General features: G+C 44.8%; 1 long non-coding RNA gene and 3 pseudogenes across 3 annotated transcripts; 2 read left to right on the top strand and 2 right to left on the bottom strand.

The window, feature by feature from the left end:
• The first annotated feature begins 2,943 nt into the window (after positions 1-2,943).
• Positions 2,944-15,516, top strand: LOC120966229 (uncharacterized). 3 transcript variants are annotated; one of them, XR_005759543.2, is made up of 4 exons: positions 2,944-3,434; positions 7,759-7,903; positions 14,725-14,805; positions 14,935-15,516. It is a non-coding gene; the product is annotated as an uncharacterized lncRNA (long non-coding RNA). The 3 variants fall into 3 exon arrangements; XR_006665118.2 differs by having other exon boundaries at positions 14,561-15,516; XR_005759542.2 differs by having other exon boundaries at positions 14,725-15,516.
• LOC109783833 (receptor-like protein 2) lies at positions 3,442-7,226 on the bottom strand (annotated as a pseudogene).
• Positions 7,910-14,566, bottom strand: LOC109783828 (tyrosine-sulfated glycopeptide receptor 1-like; annotated as a pseudogene).
• A 723-nt stretch (positions 15,517-16,239) lies between the features above and the next one.
• Positions 16,240-16,356, top strand: LOC120967500 (U2 spliceosomal RNA; annotated as a pseudogene).
• The last annotated feature ends 3,794 nt before the right edge of the window (positions 16,357-20,150 follow it).

Consider the following 20,150-nt stretch of genomic DNA (forward strand, 5'->3'; position numbering starts at 1 on the left):
TGTGAGGTACTTGGGCACAGAGTTGGTTCATCCAAATGCATCTACACTCCTCAGAGGCCAAAGTATGTTTATGTTACTGTTTTTGCAAGTTTTTGATTTTGCTACTTGTTCTAGTATCTAACCAAGTGAAATGCTTTATTTTTTTAGGAGGAAGCGTGCAGAAAAAGCCCCACCTCTTGTTGTTGAACAGTGCTGGCCAGTGAAAAAAGCAAGACTCAATGGCTTTAGAAGGAAGAGCACTAAGCAGATAATGTTTGGTGACAAAGATATGGAGCAAACTGAAACTGTTACTGCTGAACATGAGCTAAGTGTTTCTGTTTTGGACGATGTGATGCGTACTGAATCTGTTTTACAGGCGCTAGGGCAATCTGAAACTGTTGCACATGAAGCAACTGTTGTGCTGCCATGCGAATCTGCTTTGACAACTGTGTTGCCATGTTTGGAGGTTGTGTTGCCAAGTGTTGAGTTGCAAACTGAAGCAGTTGAACAATGTGTGCCATCTACTCAAGCTGCAGAAGTGCAAACTGAAGAAGTGGGACATGGTGAGGGGCAAAAGTTGAGGGGGCCTAGTGGAGTTGGCAAGAAAACCAAGGGGCCAAAAAGCAAGAGCATCATCATCAACAAACTATGCGCCGTGGAACCAAACAGTGTAAAAAAGGAGAAGAAATCGAGTGGTAGAAAGAAGCAAAAGAAATAGAGTCGAAATCATTCAAATTTGATGTGAAAACTTAAGTTTGTTGTTATTTGATGTGAAAACTTATGTTCTTTCATGTGAAAACTTATGTGCTATGATATTGATTTGACTTGTAATAAAATTCAAATTTGAACCGACATTTAAATTTGAACCTATCTCCAATATTTTTGGAGTTCATTTGTTTGTTCTGTGATGTTGCATTGTTTTATGTACTACTATGCACTTTAGTTCATAAATCCAACCCTTTTTGTGAAGTCCAACTCATAGTCACTGAAAATGTTGTCCAAACAGGCTCCAAAGTAAGGGAAAACGACCCCATTTCTAAGCAAGTTTTTTTCGACCTTCTCAAAATAAAAATAAAAATTTCTTAGCTTATATTATACCTATATAGGATCAATACGAAGTCTCACCTTTTTTTGAATAAGTATTCATATTATTAATTTATTTTTGAAAAAACACCCTTTAATACAAAGTCAGCAATAAAACAAGTTTAAAAATTTTAAATGCAAAAATAACTTCAGATCCTCTTTAGTCACTCCAAAATGGAACTCCCCGATCCTTAGCCCGCAGGGATGCAAATGGTCTCTACTTGTGTTCTTCGTCGATCACTTATGTTGGGATAATGGGCCTACTATATTAGAGACTCTTGCGTGCCGTGAAGCTTTGGCCTTGGCTAAGGATCTCGTCCTTATCAATGTTATCATCTCATCTGATTGTCAGGTGATAGTATGAGACATTGATGGAAGCATAGGGCTAGCATGCAGCAATCATAAAGGAGATGCAGGCAAGAGCGGCTGAGTTTGAGTCATGCAAGTTCATCTATGAAAGCCGGAGCAGAAATGTTGAAGCAGGTAGTTTAGCTAAGTTTGCTTTATCATAAAGAACGCGAAAACCTAGATTTGCTTTATCGATGGACACTGGACACCCAGTTTGACATGGCTGGACTGGAAACACTGCTTATCAAGAGCACATACACCAGTATGAAAACCTTTTGAGTGTGTTGTTAAGGTCAATACCATTTGTCTTACCACCTGGCATGGAGCCATCGCTGTCTTCAACTTAGCGGGAAAACCTTCTTAGGGTCTTTGAGTCGTTCTGGACTGACTAGCAATGCCAATGGAACTTAATCATATTCATGCCATCTCGTACTCTGTGCTTGGGATAGTTTCTATAGAAGAAGGATCTGACTAGCTGGTTGGACAATGCACACCCCAAAAGGCGTATTCGAGTAAGAGGCATCCCCTTCCATAATCAATTACTCCGTTCGTTTCTAAATATAAGTCCTTGTAGATATTTCACTATGAACTATATACGGATGTATGTAGATGCATTTTAGAATGTAGATTCACTCATTTTGCTCTGTATGTAATCTATAGTGAAATCTCTACAAAGACTTATATTTAAAAATGAAGAAGTGAATAGAAAGGAGTCCTCGATTTAATGTTGAAGAGGCAAGATGAGATAGGAGAGGGGAAGTTGAACAAGAGTTGACGAAGTCCAATGAAGCTGGGGCATGAAAAATGTTCAGAAAAAACACCTTCCACCCACATTCAAAAACAAAAATTTCTTAATGTTTTTTTAATTCACTTTTTAAAATTTCGTGAGTGTTTAAAAAATACACTAACATTTTTTAAAATCATGAATATTTTAAAATTGACAAACATTTTTAAAATTCCTGAACACTTAGTTAAATTCATGGATTTAAAAAATGGTTATATAATTTGAAATATTTTCCATGTTTGTTTTCTAGATTTCCGTGTTTGTAATGGAAAACATGAGTGAAAATGCTCTGGCCGAAGTGAAGAGGAAATCCCCCACGGGCTCTCGCGACCGCGTCGCCCCCGCGGGTGACCGGCCGCGCCGTGACCCTCTTCTCCAGCCCCCCTCCCCCTCCTTCCCTCCCTGCCGCCGTTGTCGGCGCTCGCCGCCGGGCCTGGCCCGGGCGACGCTGGCGGCGGCGCCCCCCTCGCAATTCCCCTCTCGGCTCTCCTCTGGCGCGGGACGGAGCGGGCTGGGGGGTGTCCCTAGGCGGCGGCGGTCCGGCGTGGCGGCGGGGTCTTGGCGCTGCGCGGGCGGATGGCTGGGCGGTGGCGTCCTTCTTGGAGGTGCTGCTTGGTACGCGGCGGTTCGGAGCCTCGGGTTGTGGTGGTTTGTTTCTGGAGGGTGTAGCGATGGCGGGTCATCCGCGCTTTGTCGAGTTGCCGGTGTTGGCATTTGTTTTTTTTCTTTTTCTTTTGGGCTTGCTGTGCTGTTCGCTCCAACGATCCTTATATCGGTGTTGGTTGCTTTGGAATACAAAGCGGGAAAACCCTTTTTCGGTAATGGAAAACATGACCAGAAACAGCAGTAAAACTAAAAACAAATCGCTGGACAAGAAAAGCTCGACACGCCACACGGACGAGCGCCTAGCCTTGTGGCCTCGCAGCCGGCCCACCTTGCCCGCAATGCGCGAAGTTTTCTTATCGGACGATGCAAACTGAGCCCATTTCGTACACAACGCAACCAGTACGCCGGCGGGCGGTGCCTCGGCGCAGAGGTGCTACCTCGTCCGGTGGCCGGAGGCCTGGAAGGGGATCAGCTCGGGATGCATCGGTGACCCGTGCTCTGATTCCGCAGCTTCCCGCAAGAGGCCGATTATTCAACTCGCCGTGACCCGGCGCAGCGGCGGCGCAGAGTGCGCTGCCCGCGGCGCCCGCGGAGGGAGGCTAGGGAAGCAGGGCCGTCGACGCGCGCTCCCAAGGTACGTCGTGCAAATTCACTTGCTCGGAAAAGAATCAAGAATAGGGCGCGTGGCTACAAATCTGCGTCGCGGGAACACAAAATGGTCTGCTGTCTCTCGTTTTAGTTGACTCTGACAAGATTGTGTGATGTATTTTTGGCAGGGAAAGAAATAGCGCGCTATAGCGCCGCTAATAGCACGATATAGCGTTTTGAGCAATGTCTCGCTAAATAAATCAGTATACAATGCCTTGCTAATAGCACGCTATAGCGATTTATAGCACACTAATAGCATATTTTAAGAGCCACGCTATTTTTTTCAATGATTTTTGGACGCCCCGCTTTGTCCGTTTTTACAGATTACGGCAAGTGGTGCACTAGCACTTAAACATGACTCCAGTGTTACTCGTATACCTAAAAATTTAGCATGGCTCCAGTGTTATGTACTCTCTTCGTCGTATCTAGAAATATCTAAGGCAACTACTCCCTCCGTTCCTAAATATTTGTCTTTCTAGAGATTTCAAGAAGTGACTACATACGGAGCAAAATGAGTGAATCTACACTTTAAAACATGTCTATATACATCCATATGTGGTAGTCTATTTGAAATCATTAAAAAGACAAATATTTAGGAACGGAGGGAGTAATTTGTTATGGAGGTAATATTATTCAATGTTCAGCAAGCAAAGGAAATGGTGACATTTAAGTTGCAACGATTTTTCTGTTCTGAAAAGATTTACACACAGTCGAGAATATCTGAATTTTCATTGTATTCATATATTGCTTCAGTTTAAACTGTCCCACAATATTACATACTTTCACATCTCCAAGAGATAGAATAACTCTTAATCCTAAATTTGCAGACCTAATTATGAGTTTATGACTCATACCTAGAGGAGAAATTTATTCACTGGATATGTTGCACAACATGAATAGCAACCGAATATGATCTAAGTTGGCAATAAACAGATATGTACATTAGAGTAGTACTAGCCAAAATACCTCGATAAGACTATCTGATCATACAGCACCCCTACACCAAAGAACACACTAAAGGCAATTGCGAAGGCCACCTTGTAATCAGTTTGTTTTATTGACAGAATAGTGGCCGGAGGTGCCTCCACTGAACCACATTTGTGGATGAGCATTGATCCACAGAGTTTTGTATTCCCATCAAAACTAGAAGTCTCAAATGTGTTGAACTGGCCTCCAGATGGAATAGGACCTTCTAGATCATTGTCAGAAATGTTAAATGCAGCAAGGAAGTGCAGGCTGTTCAATGCAGCTGGGATTGCACCTATGAGGTTGTTGCTGGATAAGTCTAGCACCCGCAACTTTGTGAGGTTGCAAATCGATTGGGGGATCTGTCCTGATAACTTGTTGAAGCTGAAATCAAGTACACCAAGCTTTTTTAACTGGTCAATCAGTGGGGGAATCACACCTGTGAAGTTGTTGTTGCTTAGATTCAATGCTTTTGGGAAAGATGTAAACACACGGTATTGAAGCGTCGGCCCAGAATAAACAGGCAGGTTGAAGACCCATGGATCCAAATGATTTGAGTTGTCAGTTGATTTTAGCACTGGCATCTCCATCAAGGCTAATGGGATTTCTCCTTTAAGGTTGTTGTTTGACACATCTATATAGGAGAGATGGTTTAGGGAATTGATCCAGCCTGGCATTGGTCCGGTTAGTTGATTGCTTCTTAAAATTAACACCTCCAAATTTGTGACCCTTGATATCCATAGAGGTATATTTCCAGATAATTGGCAACCATCCATGTCCAAAACCTGAAGATTCTCAAAGCCATCAATTCTGTCATCCTGTGGCATGAGCTCTCCTCTGAAGTTGTGCGCAATAAGCAGGCTGCTAAGATTCTTGCTGCTCTTAAGGATCTGAAGTGCATTTGTGATGTTTGTGAAATTGTTTCCACCAAGTGACAAGAAGGACAGATACTTCAGATTGCCTATTCTCGATGAGAGCTGCCCGTGTAAGTTGTTTCTAGATAGCCGCAGCGCAGTCAGATTACTGCACGAGTACATGCTTTCTGGAACTGTACCAGTGAAGAAGTTGGACCAAAGATCTAAAGTTTTCAGATTGGGCAGGTTGGAGAAATTGACATTGATAAGTTCTCCACTGAATTTGTTGCTCCTGAGGCCAATTCTTACAAGATTTGTGCAGTTGCTCAGAGTCGATGGCAGTTCCCCTGACAGGTTGTTGTAGTGCAAATGGAACTCCTCCAATCTCTTGAGCTGACCTATAGAATCTGGAATCCTGCCATTGAAGTTATTCCATCCAAGATCAAGGGTACGGAGATTTATGAGGCTGATTATGCGTGCACTATCAATAACACCGTGTAAATTATTGTTAGGAAAAGAGAGGTATTCCAATGAGGTTGCATTGAAGAGTTCATCTGGGAGTGTTCCACTGAGATTGTTGTAGCCGGCCTTGATCACTCTCAGCATGGAGCATTCACCAAGCCCTGGGGGAATGCTGCCACTAAATTTGTTGAAACAGAGGTCAAGCACTGTGAAGTATGGTGAGCTATTGCAGAAATAAGTTGGTATCGCCCCAGTAAAGCTGTTATTGCTGGCATTGAGTGTTATCAGGTTATCCATTGTCTTCCATATGGTGGATGGAAATGGTCCTGCAAGTAAGTTGCTCGAGATATTCAGTACCTGCAGAGGCCGGGCAGGGGTTGAAGATGACAGTTCGTGCAGAGCTCCAGTCAGGCGGTTGAAACTGACGTCAAGGACAATGATGCTGCTGGATGACACCAATTCCAGTGGCAAGCTACCGGACAGTGAGTTGCGCGACAGGTTGAGACGTAACAGGCCAGTGAGGTTGCCAAGGAACGGCGAGATGGACCCCTCGAGACCTCGAGAAGCCAGCTCAACATCAGTGACCGTCCTATTGGGGCTGCAGGTGATCCCTTCCCACCTGCAGCAGTCTGTGTCGTTCCGCCATGACACCATGAGGCCGCCGTCTTGCGAGAGCCCATCAAGGAGCTGGATAAGGGAGCTCTTCCCTGCTCCGTGCAAGAGCTGGTGGGAGAAGCCAAGGTGACTAGTAGCACAACGGTCAAACCAAAGAAAGGTATGGGAAACTGGTTCCTGTGTGAATGACTAAGCGGCTGCATGGTTTTCTTGAGAAACTAGCTTGGAAACTTAGCTTTGGTCTGCCAGGATGAACTGCTAATTTATCTGATGAAGAAAGAGCAAGAGTGGAAAGGAGCAACCTGCTCTGCTCTCCATTTTGTTTGATCCGGTCTCTGGTCGTTAGTTATAAAAAGAAAATTTGGGTCAAGGATTAGCTGCTATTGCTTGTCCTATCTACTGTAGTTTATTGGTAAGTCTGTCCAAGCAGGAATTGCCGTGTTGATACTTAATCTGTCCGTTTTGCTTACTAGTTTTATGTGAAGGGGTTGTTGCTGAACAATGCGTGCATCTTTTACACTTGAGTAACATCATGTATATAGGTTGGTTGTATTTGGTTTGACTTCAACAGGTCTGATTCTTCTTTTTACAACTTATTGACAACGACTTCCCTTTTCTTAATAAAAATACACCCACTAGGTGCAACTGAATCAGCAAGAAACTGAACTTATGTACCATGTTACCTAATTGTGCATAACAAACAAGTGGTGTCTACTGTTCTTTTTTCCCCCCAAGACTGAACAAAAAGCAAGCTCGTCTCATTCTCACCCATAGTCAAGATTTCTTTCTTTCTATAGATGTAATTTAATAATAATCAGTCTCATTTTTTATTTTAATCCATAATTAAGCTATCCATGCCATGTGCACTTTATTATTTCTACGAAATACTAATCTTCTATAGCAAATGGGAAACGATTCCTGGAAGTACAAGCCAAGCCACAACTCGTAGCCAACAGTTATGTACTGCGTCAACAGAACCTCTATAGGGCTAATGAACACAGCTAAGGACCTCTTTGATTCGTGGGATTCTAGACTTGCAGGAACAGGAAAAATTAAAACTGCAATTTCATGCCAGCTTGGATCCTGTGATTTCCCCTTACCTATGTTTTCATGTGGGCTTTCTTCCTAGTTGTTTCTGTCATTGATCAGTGGAGTGGTCAATTTTTCTTTTAGGAACTGTCCTAGACATTTGAGTGCTGTCAAACGATCTTGTGCCAAAAGTTGTGATTCTGTGATTTTTTTGAAGTGTGGTAACTTGATATGCCAACCCAAAAGTTATGGTTTTGTGATATTTATTCTTACTAATAGGGCTTTCAGAAAACGGCAGTCATTGCCATGCAAATGAAAAATACATAATGTGTTTTCCCTGCTATTGATCCCACTTATCATTAATTTGAGAATATTTCTTCCCAGTTGTAGTCAAGTAGACCGGCCCAAGAGAAGAAAAAGAGGACTAGCCCTGGCGCAGAGGCTCCTCGGAGTTCGGAGTGCACTGCGTGCGCCGGTGGAATGATGCTAGGGAAGCACGGCTATTGAGTTGTTGACGTGCGCTCCCAAGGTATGTCATGCAATTAACTTGCTGTGAAAAGAATGGGGTGTGCAGTTACAAGTTATTTTTGCGAGTACTCTAAAGATTGGGATGCACTCCTCACAACAATGTGCTCCATTGTTGTACGAAAAAGGGTTTTCCCCCGCTTTATATTATAAAGCAACAGCACCAAGCATCCAACAAGTTAAGGTCGGTTCAAGTACAAGCAGGTCTCAAATAATCGCTGGGGGCACAGCAAAACAAGCCCCAAACAAAGAGAACAGGATCTAATCCGGCTCGGGAGGGGGTGGCGGTGGTGGTGGCGCTAACGCCGAGGCCAAAGAGCGGAGACCCGAGATGATGTTGTCGATGACGTCCCGATCACGCCGCTTGCTAAGCGCTCTCCATAGTTGTAAGAAGCCACACAATTTTTAGATTGCGTCAGTCACACGGCAAGGGATCACGCGTTCGATGACTAATTTATTGTAGATGCACCAAAGGGTCCATGCAAGGGTACCCATAGCCACCCAGATGGGGGCACGTCTAGAGTTGGGGAGCCTATGGATCTCCCCAAACAAGTCCGGAAGGTTGTCATGGCACCAAACGCCACCAACAACCTCCCGGAAGCAGCTCCAAAGGAACTGCGCCGCAGGGCACCGGAAGAAAATGTGGTTGGAGTCTTCCGGTACAATGCAAATGGGACAGAGGCCGTCCCCGGGGCCATTACGCTTACGCACCTCCGTGCCCGAAGGCAGACGTCCTCGGACCCATTGCCAAAGGAATATGTGGATTTTCAAGGGGAGCTTGATCTCCCATATCACTGAGAGCTCAATAGGCCCGGGAGTGGGCACAATCGCCTGGTACAGGGACCTTGTCGAGAATCTGCCATTGGGCTCAAGGCGCCAGGTCAGGGAATCGGGCTCTAGGGAGGGGGTGTGTAGGGCAATACACTCGAGCAGCTCCTCCCATTGTGCGTGTTCCACCGCCCCAAAGGTACGTCGGAAGGCAATAGAGCCCATGTCAGCCAATGCCATGCCCACCGTAAGTTGTGGGCGGGCGCATATAGAGAATAAAGCGTAGAACCGCTCCGCAAAAGGTCTAGTTCCGAACCATCTATCCAGCTAGAAAAGGGTGCCGGAGCCAGTACCCACCTTAATGGAGGTCCCAATACGTAGGACCGGCATCAGTTGGATCACCGATTGCCAAAATTGGGACCCTCCAGATCTAGAGGCGAACGCCAGAGGTTGCCCTCGCAGGTACTTCGCGCGGATAATCTCCAGCCACAGTCCACCTTCGCCGGTCTGAATGCGCCAAAGCCATTTGGAGAGGAGGGCAATATTCATCCGCTTAGATGAGATGACCCCGAGGCCGCCCTGATCCTTAGGCTTGCAAATCTCAGACCACTTCATGTGGTATTTCTGTTTATTGCCCTCTCCAACCCAGAAGAATCTGGAGAGGAGTTTGGTGACCTCATGATGAAGGGATTCATGTAAACTATAGAATCCCATAACGTACATCAAGAGGCTAATAAGGGAGGAGTTCATTAGAACCACTCGAGCGGCCTTGGAAAGCCACCTCCCTTGCCAAGGCTCCATCCGAGGTTGGAGCTTGGAAATAATTGGGCGGAAGTCTTTCTCCTGTAGACGTGTGTCACTAATCGGCATGCCGAGGTAAGCTGTGGGGAAGGATCCCAGCCGACAGTTCAAGCGATTGGCAATTCGCTGGGCCTCCTCCTCAAAGTACCCAAGAACCATCACCTCGCTTTTGGCGAAGTTAATCGTGAGACCCGACATCTCTTGAAAGCAGAGGAGGAGAAACTTGAGGTGCCGAATATCCTCGTCCGAGCCTTCCACCATCATGATGGTGTCGTCCGCATACTAGAGGTGGGTCAAACCTCCATTGTTGTAGCAGCTGCAGTCTCTCGTTTTAACAAACTCTGAGAAGATTTTGTGATGGATTTTGGCATGTGCTGCTTCATATGTTGTGACAACTTATGGTTAGTGGTGCACTGGTACTTACCATACATTTTATTTTGTTCATTACTTACCCGTGAACCTAAAACTTTATAGCATGGCTCCATTGTTGTTGGTTCAGCAAGCAAAGGAAATGGTGAACTTAAACTTACAGTGATTTTTATATTATGATTACATATACTTGTACATCTTCCAATATGAGTTATAGAGAGCCCTGAAAAGATCAGAGTATCCATTATATTAATGCTGATTCAGTTTAAACTGCCCCCACATTATTACATATACTTGTACATCTCCTTGAAATGGAATCACTCTTAATCCGATAATGTTTTGTAGCCGTAATTATGACTTGCACATAGATGACAAGCTTATTTGCTGGACATGTTGCTAAACCTGAATAGCAACCTAACCTGAACGAAATTGACCTAAACATATACGTAAACTGGAGTAGTACTAGCCAAAATACCTAGATAGGACTATCTGATCATACAGCACCCCTACACCAAAGAACGCACTGAAGGCAATCACAAAGGCCACCTTGTAATCAGTTTGTTTTGTTGACAGAACAGTGACAGGAGGTGCTTCTGCTGAACCACATCTATGAATGAGCATAGATCCACAGAGCTTTATATTCCCGTCAAAGCTAGATGTCCCAAATGTGTTAAACTGGCCTCCAGATGGAATAGCACCTTCTAGATCATTGTCAGAAACGTTAAACGCTGCAAGGAAGTGCAGGCTGTCCAATGCAGCTGGGATTGCACCAGTGGGATTGTTGTTGGACAAGTCTAGGACCTGCAGGCTTGTGAGGTTGCATGTTGATTCTGGGATCTGTCCTGTTAAGTTGTTTAAGCTCAAATTGAGTGAATGGAGGGTTTTCAATTGACCGATCGTCAAAGGGATCTCACCAGTGAACTTATTGTTGCTTAGATCCAGCAATTTAGGGAAAGCGAAAGGTTGGCGATATTGATGCGATAGAGTTGGATAAACAGGCAGTATGAAGACCCTTTGGTTCTAATTGGCATCCGTCTTTGCTGACTCTAGCATTGGCATATCGGTCAATGTTGTTGGAATTTCCCCTGTGAGGCTGTTGTTTGATATGTCAAGGTAGAAGACATAGCTTAGAGCTTTGATCCAGGCTGGTATCGATCCTGTGAGTTGATTGTTAGACAATATTAGTATCTCTAAATTTGCTAGCTTTGATATCCAGAAAGGTATTTTTCCGAATAATGGGCAATCATTTATACCAAGAAACCGAATATTTTCAAAACTGCCAATGGTGTCATCCTCTGGCATGATCTCATGCCTGAAGTTACGCCCAATAAGAAGGGTGCTGAGGTTCTTGGAGCTTCCAAGAATCTGAAGTGCATCTGTTATGTTTGTAAGATTATTATTATAAAGTGACAGGAACGACAGGGACTTCAGATTGCCGAGCCCTTTTGCTAACTGGCCGTGGAACTTATTGGAAGATAGTCGCAGTGCAATTAGATTTCTGCAAGAGTATATACTTTCTGGAATTATGCCATCGAAGTTGTTCCGCATAAGATCTAAAGACATTAGATTGGGTAGGCTAGAAAAATTGACCTTGGTGAGTTGTCCGCTGAAATTGTTGCAGTTGAGGTTGATGGTTATGAGATTTGTGCAGTTTGCTAGAGTTGATGGCAGCTCCCCATACATAATATTACTGTTCAAATAGAGTTCCTCCAATCTCTTGAGATGGCCTACCACTGAAGTTGTTCTCTCCAAGATCAAGGGTAACCAAAAAAGTGAGCTTGGCGATATATGTGTCTTGATATTCCTTGTAAACTATTCCTGGGAAAAGAGAGGAACTCCAAAGAGGTAGCATTAAAGAGTTCGTCTGGGAGAGTCCCGCTGAGGTTGTTGTGGCCAACCTTGAGCACTCTGAGCATGGAGCAGCTACCTAATTCAGGTGGAATGCTCCCTCTGAATCGGTTGTAAGAGAGCTCAAGTGTTAGAATAAATCCGAGACGCTCCGTCGATCTATCGAGGACCAAGCAATCACACAAAGCATGACACCGAGATTTGTTAACGAGGTTCACCGATATGGCTACATCCCCGGGGTATGACTACGGGCGCTCCTCCCCATGACACCGTCACAATACCGCACCCCGGGCGCCGACACACGCCGCCGGCTCCTCCGCGTGCCCGTGCTATTATGTTGGCATAGGTTACATCGTGTGTCTATCCCCGATATATACCCTGTCTACACACAGTCCAAAACCAAGTCCAACTGTAACCTACCTTGTACAATAATATTCGACACAACTCTAACAAACTCCACCTTGGCGAATATTCTTCACCATCTTGAATTCATCCTCCATGTACATTGGACTTGAGGTACGCCATGAGCACCGCTGCTACTCCCAGACTCCATGTAACTCCACCTGCAACTGTAGTCACTTCTCGTCTTCCTCACAGTCAACGCTCGAGCAAAAATTAAGTTCCTCATTACTCAACTCTGTGCACCCAACTTCCGGAGTATCCGTTCAATGTCATTACACACCGACCACTGTCTGCGTGAAAAATGAACAACTCACATACTGAACGCAACATATAAGAGTTACCTGAACTCAACGTCATCCCTCTTTCTTGACCGTCTGTCTGAAACTTGAAGGAATTTCACCATCGCCCTGTGTCACCTTGAGTCAAATTCACAGTTGTCTCACCCTTTTCCCGGATAGTCTCTGGCATGCCCCACAGCTATAGCACTCCGCCTTCTTCTGTATTGGTCATCCGCACTTTGCCATGTGCACTGAACACCACAGAATATACGACAATGTACTCTCTCAGCTTTCGACAGTTTCAGACTTTCCGCCACTTTCTCAGATTCTTCACGGTCAACTCCTGTCCATCAACTAGCACCGATAGACCCAGTCACCAACTTGAATCTGGTACTCGTCAACACTGCTTCAGCACCCTTGCACAGTTTGTTTGACCACATGTCCGACCACCAGTGCCTTGGCCTGTCGCCGTGTCCCGTGCTTACCGCACGCCTCGCCGCTATCACCGCGTCGAGCCTCTGCTGTCCTGGTCGAATCTCCCGGGTAGCTAGCCCCCACTGCCTCAACCCTCACTGCAGAGAACCATCGATCATCACCGACTGATGTCGAGTATCACGTCTCCATCAGACCACTGGTACCGACCACTGGCGACCCGCAAGACCGATTTGGAACTGCCGTACGCTACGTGACACCACCAACTGGACACCACGATCCATCGCCGAGTCCTCTGGAAACATGCCGCCGCGGCTTCGGATCGATCTGCTGCTCGATCGAGCGAATCGATCTCGTCGACGCCAACTGCCGCTGTTCGCTCGCCCCACGCGTTGTTCGCTGCCCATCGCATCTCGTTGAGACGGCCTCGAGTTGCTGCACACCGCTGATGACACCGCCTGCTGCCTCTGATTGCTTCCGACCCGAACAGAACTCCCGCCGCTTCCATTGCTGTCCATCCTCTGGATCAACGTACGTCAACCTCTTCGTAACCTTGCTCATGATACCACTTGTTAGAATTAATCCGAGGTACGCGGTCGATCCACCGAGGAACAAGCAATCACATCACATGATGACTAGATAGCGACAGGCTCGCACGGGGGTGCTGGCGGCTTGTGCCGGCACCCGGGTGGCCGGTGTTGCGGTATCTCGGGGAGGAGCGCCCGTAGTCATTGCTCCGGGGAGTAGGCGAGTTCGCCGAACCTCGTTAACAAATCTCGGTGTCATCATGTGATGTGATTGCTTGTTCCTCGGTGGATCGACCGCGTACCTCGGATTAATTCTAAACATCAAGCACGAGCAAGGACGGAAAGCTGGTGCAGAAATGAGTTGGTAGTTGCCCAGTAAAGCTGTTGTTGCTGGCGTTGAGTGCGACCAGGTCTTTCATGGCCCCCCATGTGGAGGATGGAAACTGTCCTGTAAACAAATTGCTGGAGATGTTCAGTACCTTCAAGGGACACACTGGGGTTGAAGATGGCACCCCATGCAGTTCTCCGTCTAGGTGGTTGAAGCTGATGTCGATGGCGACGATGCTGTCGGAAGACACCAATTCTTGTGGTAGTCCACCGGACAGCATGTTGTTTGACAGATTGAGTCGCAACAATCCGGCGAGGCTGCCAAGAGTAGGTGAGATATACCCCTGAAGACCCTTGGAAGCCAGCGAGACATCAGAGTAACCGTCCCATCCATGTTGCAGGTGATCCCTTCCCACGTGCAGCAATCTGTGCCGTTCTGCCACAACACGGCAAGGCCACCATCCTGTGAGAGCCCAGCGAGGAACTTGAGGAGGGAGGCCTTCTCTTGCTCTGTGCAGGAGCTAGTGATAGAGGCCAAGGACATGAGCATCACGAGAGCAATGCCAAGGGAACTTATCGGTAGTTTTCTGTCGTATCTCATGCGTGAAAGCTGGAGTGGCTGCATGGTTTTCTTATGAAACTAGCATATGGACACCAGATGCTTATTCTTTAGCTGGTTGCGTCTACAGTATTATAGAGCGTGCTCCTCCTTGTTCTGTACTTGTTACTTGTAGCAAGTAGGTCGCCTTGCAATGACTGAATTGATTGACTCCGCCACCCAAGTTGTGGTTGTAACTAAATTCTACATGGAGATTTGTTTCCTAATCCTAATGATACGGCACGTAACTCACATGTTTTCCTGAAACAAAAGGAAACCAGATGCTTATGTTGTACCCTGACTTGGTACAGCGTATCAGTGGTCTGGTCAAGGAACATTCTGAGGGCAAGAATGGACATTTATAGCTCAAGAAACCTGGTGCTCTGTTACATGATTTCGTAAGATTTTGCAAGTTGTACTAATGAATCTACCAGCGTAAGATTTTGCATCACACTGAAATTTTGCATGTACACAGAGCAGCTTGTCTGTAGGAACCGTCCTGCAAGAAAGGAAGAGGCCAAGGAGATGATCTGCACAAGGGCAAGGCTAAGGGAAGGTATGTGCAAGTGCAATATCAAATTAAGGCTGGGTGTTATGCCCCTTTTCGGAGAAAAAGGGAAGGTCTGTAAAAACTGGAGGGGCTGCATAGTTTTCTTGTAAAACTATCATGACGCTTCTTCTTCAGATGGTTGCTTCTATCAACAAGGAGGCCCTCCTCGGACGCCCTTCTGGAGTTCTTTACCGACTACGGAGTAGTCACTTTTGCACTTAATGGTGTGACATGCAGCTTGCTTGTTGTGGATAAATAAGGGATACCCCCTCTGATGTGCCCTGACTATGTAATGCGTCAAAGGTCTAGTCAAGGAAGACTTCGGAGTCCGGTAGCAAAAAAGGGGCATGTTTGTAGCCTCATGGATGCGGTGACCTGGTGTTCTTTGCCTCTTTTGTCATGCCGGCGTTGCCTGGTGCGTACGTCTGCTGTTGTTTTCCGTTCCCTCGGCTTCAAGTAGTCAGGATAGCGTACGAGGACTTGCAATGGCAGGGTGGTTGATTGCAACAGGCCGGAATTCGGGCTGGTTGCTGGCCAGTTTAGTTGAACACATAGCTGGTGTAAAGAGTTTGTATTTCTTTTGGGGTATTAGTTATGTTTTAGATGATGCTGTTTTGACGCTCTGTTCCCAGCGTAGAGTGATGAGCAAAAGAATCACTGTACATGTGGATAATAATATAGTTCTGGTTGAGAAAAATAGCAAAAGTTTTTGTGAGACCAGTGATAGAATCCAGGTATAATGTATTCTTTACTTTGCCTGGTATATTTGCCAGATCTTGTCTTTAGATGATGCTGGTCTTATATTCATCTTCGATGGAGTGCTGCTTGATCTTTATAGATGTATGATATAATCTTTAAGTAAGAAATGATGAATTTGGACTTGCATGGAGCCAGAAGAAAGATTAATATACTTAGGTTTCATAGCTGAATCTCTAACTTCCTGTAAACATCGTGTAGGGGTACTACTTTTTCGTCCTTTATAAATAAATATATATCTTTGCAGCAGGTGATTCCCCTCATAAAAATGCAAGCAAGTGGATGGCAGCACTCTGTAACCTTGTGGATACGGCACACTCAACATTGCAACTGCCAACATTTATCATGTCTCAGGTTGCTTTTTTTCAGATGCCATCTCATGTATACGTCATGTTGCTAACTGGACGAATAATGTATACTTATTACAGTATTAAGAAGCCACGCAATTTTTTTTCGTGATTAGGAAGCCACGCCATTGGGACCATTCTTTTTCTCCACAACGTATTGGGGCCAACCTACTGGGCCTTCCGAGGCAGCTGGGCTGCTTTGGTAGAAACAACAGGGAAGCGCATAGGGGGCAGGCATCTTAATGACTTCCTGTCTGTTTAGTACCACCTCGCTCACGGAACGCAGCAGGGCAGCCGAGACAGTTATAAGAGGAGGGGCAGGGTAACATTTCAAAGCATACCTTTCTCGGCCTTTTGGCTAAGATCAAGTGTAGTATCTGTTCTTATCAGTTTAATATCTAATATGTGGGCTATGCACCCACAACGCCCGTGCGTTGCAATGGGAGTAAAAATTAGCATGTTCATCAGCGTGGCATGATAGGGAGATGCACATTAAGCTTTAAAAAAATGCATATCAATCAGACATTAATCACGCAACAACCCTTAACACGGGTGCTAAGGATCACCCCCAACTTGTAGCACACTGATTGATCTCGCTACGACACGTGTCCGACTTGTACCAATGGCAGTCATCCTTGTTGTGTCCATGCGGTCGGCTTTGCTATGTTGTCCGTATGCCTTGTTGTCTTGGCATCGTTTATGTAATGGTTTTGTAGCACGGCGGTCCAACTTCCCAATAGAAAAATAATAGCGGCGACTGGTGTTACATTGAGTTGCTTCCGGATGTAGCAAGCAATTGGCCTTTCAACGTTGTGTTCTGCTTTGAGCAACAGCAGCGGGCCTAAAACTGTTGTGTATGCCGTTTGCAGCAACAATGCTCGATCGAATGTTACATGTAGATTAACCAGGTATTTTTTTTAAAGTAAAACTTGATAGCGGCAAAAACACCGAGAAATAAAAACATTCCCTTGCACATTGAAAAGGTTAACATGTCGCCCAAAAATCAGAGCTGACGGCAGGTCGTTTACTTCTTTTTTCTTTTTTGAGTAGTTTGCGAGCGAGACTCGATTGATCCCATGCAAAGAAGGCAGCAGCATCTCTCGTGTTGCACACATCTTATGGATTGTTTTGTTAGTGCGCATTAAGATTCAGCCATCACTCACCAGCTATATATACCACTCCAACCAGGTATCTTATATCTTTTGTTAGTTAGATTCAGCTATACCATACACTCCATCGGACATGCAAGCACATCCCGAGCCTACAATCCAGCCATACTTCCCACATTTCCGTTTAGAGCCAACATTTAATTCTTTCGTTAGGCTCTATTCCAACAACTTCATTTAATTAGAGCCAACCTTAATCCCTTCACTCCTGCACCATACCCTTCGTTGGGCTTGATGATTACTCGACAACTATCCGGCGTACATAAACTGGTGGATTTTTGTGGATCAAAGCGAGCTGGAATAAATATTCAAGCGAATCCTCTTCTCTCTAAAAAAATGTTCGCGCTTTTAAATTTTTCAAAAGATGGTCCTGTTTTCGTATTTGTACATAAATTAAAAAATGTTTTGGATTTTCAAAAAATGTTCGAGTTTTTCAAAGTATGTTCGGAATGGTTTTGTCCTATTTTTTCAAAACTTTTTAAAAATGTTCAGAATTTCAGGAAATGTTCCTGTTTTCAGTGATTGTTCACAATTCTTAAAAATGCTCATGTTTTCATTTTCAGGAGTTTCAAATAATGTCCCATTTCCAAATTTGTTTGAAAATGTGTTAAAAGACGTGTTTTCAAATTTTGTTTGCTTTTTCTAAAATTGTTTGGAATGTTTTTGTTCAAAATTTTCACAACTTTTCGGAATTTCTATTGGAATTAAAAAAAATGTTCCCGTCCCACAAATTGTTCAAATTAAAAAAAATGTTCATGTTTCAATTTCTTTTCCAGAGTGTGTGTTCCCAATTTTGTTTGCGTGTTTCAAAAAATGTTTGCGTTTCCACCTTTTGTTTTGGATTTTAGAAAATGTTCCTGTTTGAAAAAATTGTTCATGATTTTCAAAAATGTTCCATTTTTTAAAAATATGTTTACAAATTTTTAAAGCGTTTGCGCTTCACAAAACATTCTGGTATTTTTTTCAAAAACTGTTGCAACCGGAATTTAAAAAATATTCGTATCTGTGCTGCAGATTGGTTCTTAATACTTTGCACTGCTTTGTAACCAGTAAGGCTTGGTAGGTGAACTGGTTGGAGTGTGATGTTTCTTATATAACATCCTGGGTTCGATGCTAGTGGGGCCCTCAGGTGTTGTCTGGGCGTCGCACTACTGCCTAGGCCAGGCGCACCCCAACCAATACAAAGTAAAACAAGTGTTTTTAGTTGTTTATTCTGACTAATCTTGTAATTAGGCTTTATGTTTTGTGCTTAACGGCCTCCCACTCCGAGGCATCTTTTCTTGAATCAAATGAACCCAGATGCTCACGGCTAAACAGAATAGCACTGCACTGCAAACCCTATATCAAGCATTCATTTTTCCAAGTTGGCTGCACTTGTGTAATATTTAGCATCACAAGGAAGTAACATCACAAGACTTCAGTCTGATGGCAAGAAGAGGTGCAGTTATGTAGCTATGGGATACATGCCGGGGTTGCCTAGTGCATATGAGTGGGCAGTGGCCAATGACGAAGTAACTTTGTGAATGCATTCTCTAACGAGTGTGGATTTTTCATACCCTCATATGGCTACACCTTCTATCTAGACCATTCAGTTTGCATCATGATTACAAATTTCCTTTTATTCTGGTTTCTTTCAAACAAGAGAGCATTTGACCTTGAAACTTTGCAGGTCAACTATATGCAAGTGCCACTCTTTGTATAAAATATTTCTGATTTTCTTACAACACATAAAATTGTTAAATTTCGAATGAGTTATACTCCCTCCGTCTGGAAATACTTGTCATCAAAATGAACAAAAGAGGGTGTATCTAGATGTATTTTAGTTCTAGATACATCTCTTTTTGTCCATTTTGATGACAAGTATTTTCGGACGGAGGGAGTACCATTTTAAAAATTTCTATTGCGCCAAAAAAATCCGAAACATTTCTTCACATGGGAGTACTTGTGTGATGTTTTATTTGCAAAGTTTTGAGTTCAAATGTTTTTTTTTTTTGAGAAACAAAAAAGAGAAGTTTGTTCGCATGAACTTTGATGCAAAAATGGACGATCAGATAGATAGAAGGTGTATTGGTATGGTAGTACGATCACAACTTGCCCTAGTCTAAACTCTACTGCATTGGGCTTTATTGATCTGGAACTTTTATATGTACAGTTCTTTGCTCAGCCACCTACAGAAGTAGGAAGCTTGATAAGTCTTGGGCCTGCTGAATCTTTTGAAATTTCCACCACACTTCCATGAAATCGAGGTTTTGTAATAGTATTGAGCGAAGAAAAAACAAGTTACATGCAGATACTTTGTGCTTTTTAAATTTAGCCTTCTAAGAGCATCTACAGCTAATCTGGCCCCTTCAAACTTTCGTGGACGCGCCCGGGCGCGTCCGTAGACAGTGATCGGTCACCCCTTAAATTTTCACTTACACAATCATGTACCTCATTTAGCAAACCTCAAATCCATACACCACATGCATCGTAAACTATCTCTGGATGCAACGCAAAGCGGTCGGCTACTACATCAACACATGTCATCGGACTACAAAAAAATTGACATGTTCTATGTACATATTAGTCATGAACAAAGATCATCCACGACTGCCCTTGCCATTGCCGGCGCCCTTACCGTCTTTATCACAAAAGTAGCGCTCAAAAAACGCAAAATGGATCCAGCTGGATCTGCTCATCGCTAGAGCTGTCAGCCACGTCCATGTCCTCCTCCTCTTTGGGGGGTAGTCCGACCATGGCATGAACCGCCCGGTTTTGCTCTGGGATGAGGGCGCGTGTGTTCCTGCTCTGCCGCTTCTGTAGGATGCATGCACAGACGGCTTCCTCCTCCAAGGCAGTGCGACATGTCGCACCTGCCGCCTCCACCTCCGCCATGTCGACAGCGAGGCGGACCTCGGCCACCCGCATCCTCTCCTTCCCACAAAGGGCACATTGGTCCCTGTAGCCCTCATACACCGCCGCATCGGAGATGGGGCGGCAGACGGAGCTCGAGCCTCCAGCATTGGCAGATCTGAGCACCGGTTGCGCCGACTCAATGGATTTCCGCCAGACCGATTCCGACGTCGGTCGGGCGCACTCCTCT

This window comes from Aegilops tauschii, chromosome 6 (genome assembly GCF_002575655.3).
Source record: "Aegilops tauschii subsp. strangulata cultivar AL8/78 chromosome 6, Aet v6.0, whole genome shotgun sequence".
In the NCBI taxonomy this organism is placed as follows: domain Eukaryota; kingdom Viridiplantae; phylum Streptophyta; class Magnoliopsida; order Poales; family Poaceae; genus Aegilops; species Aegilops tauschii.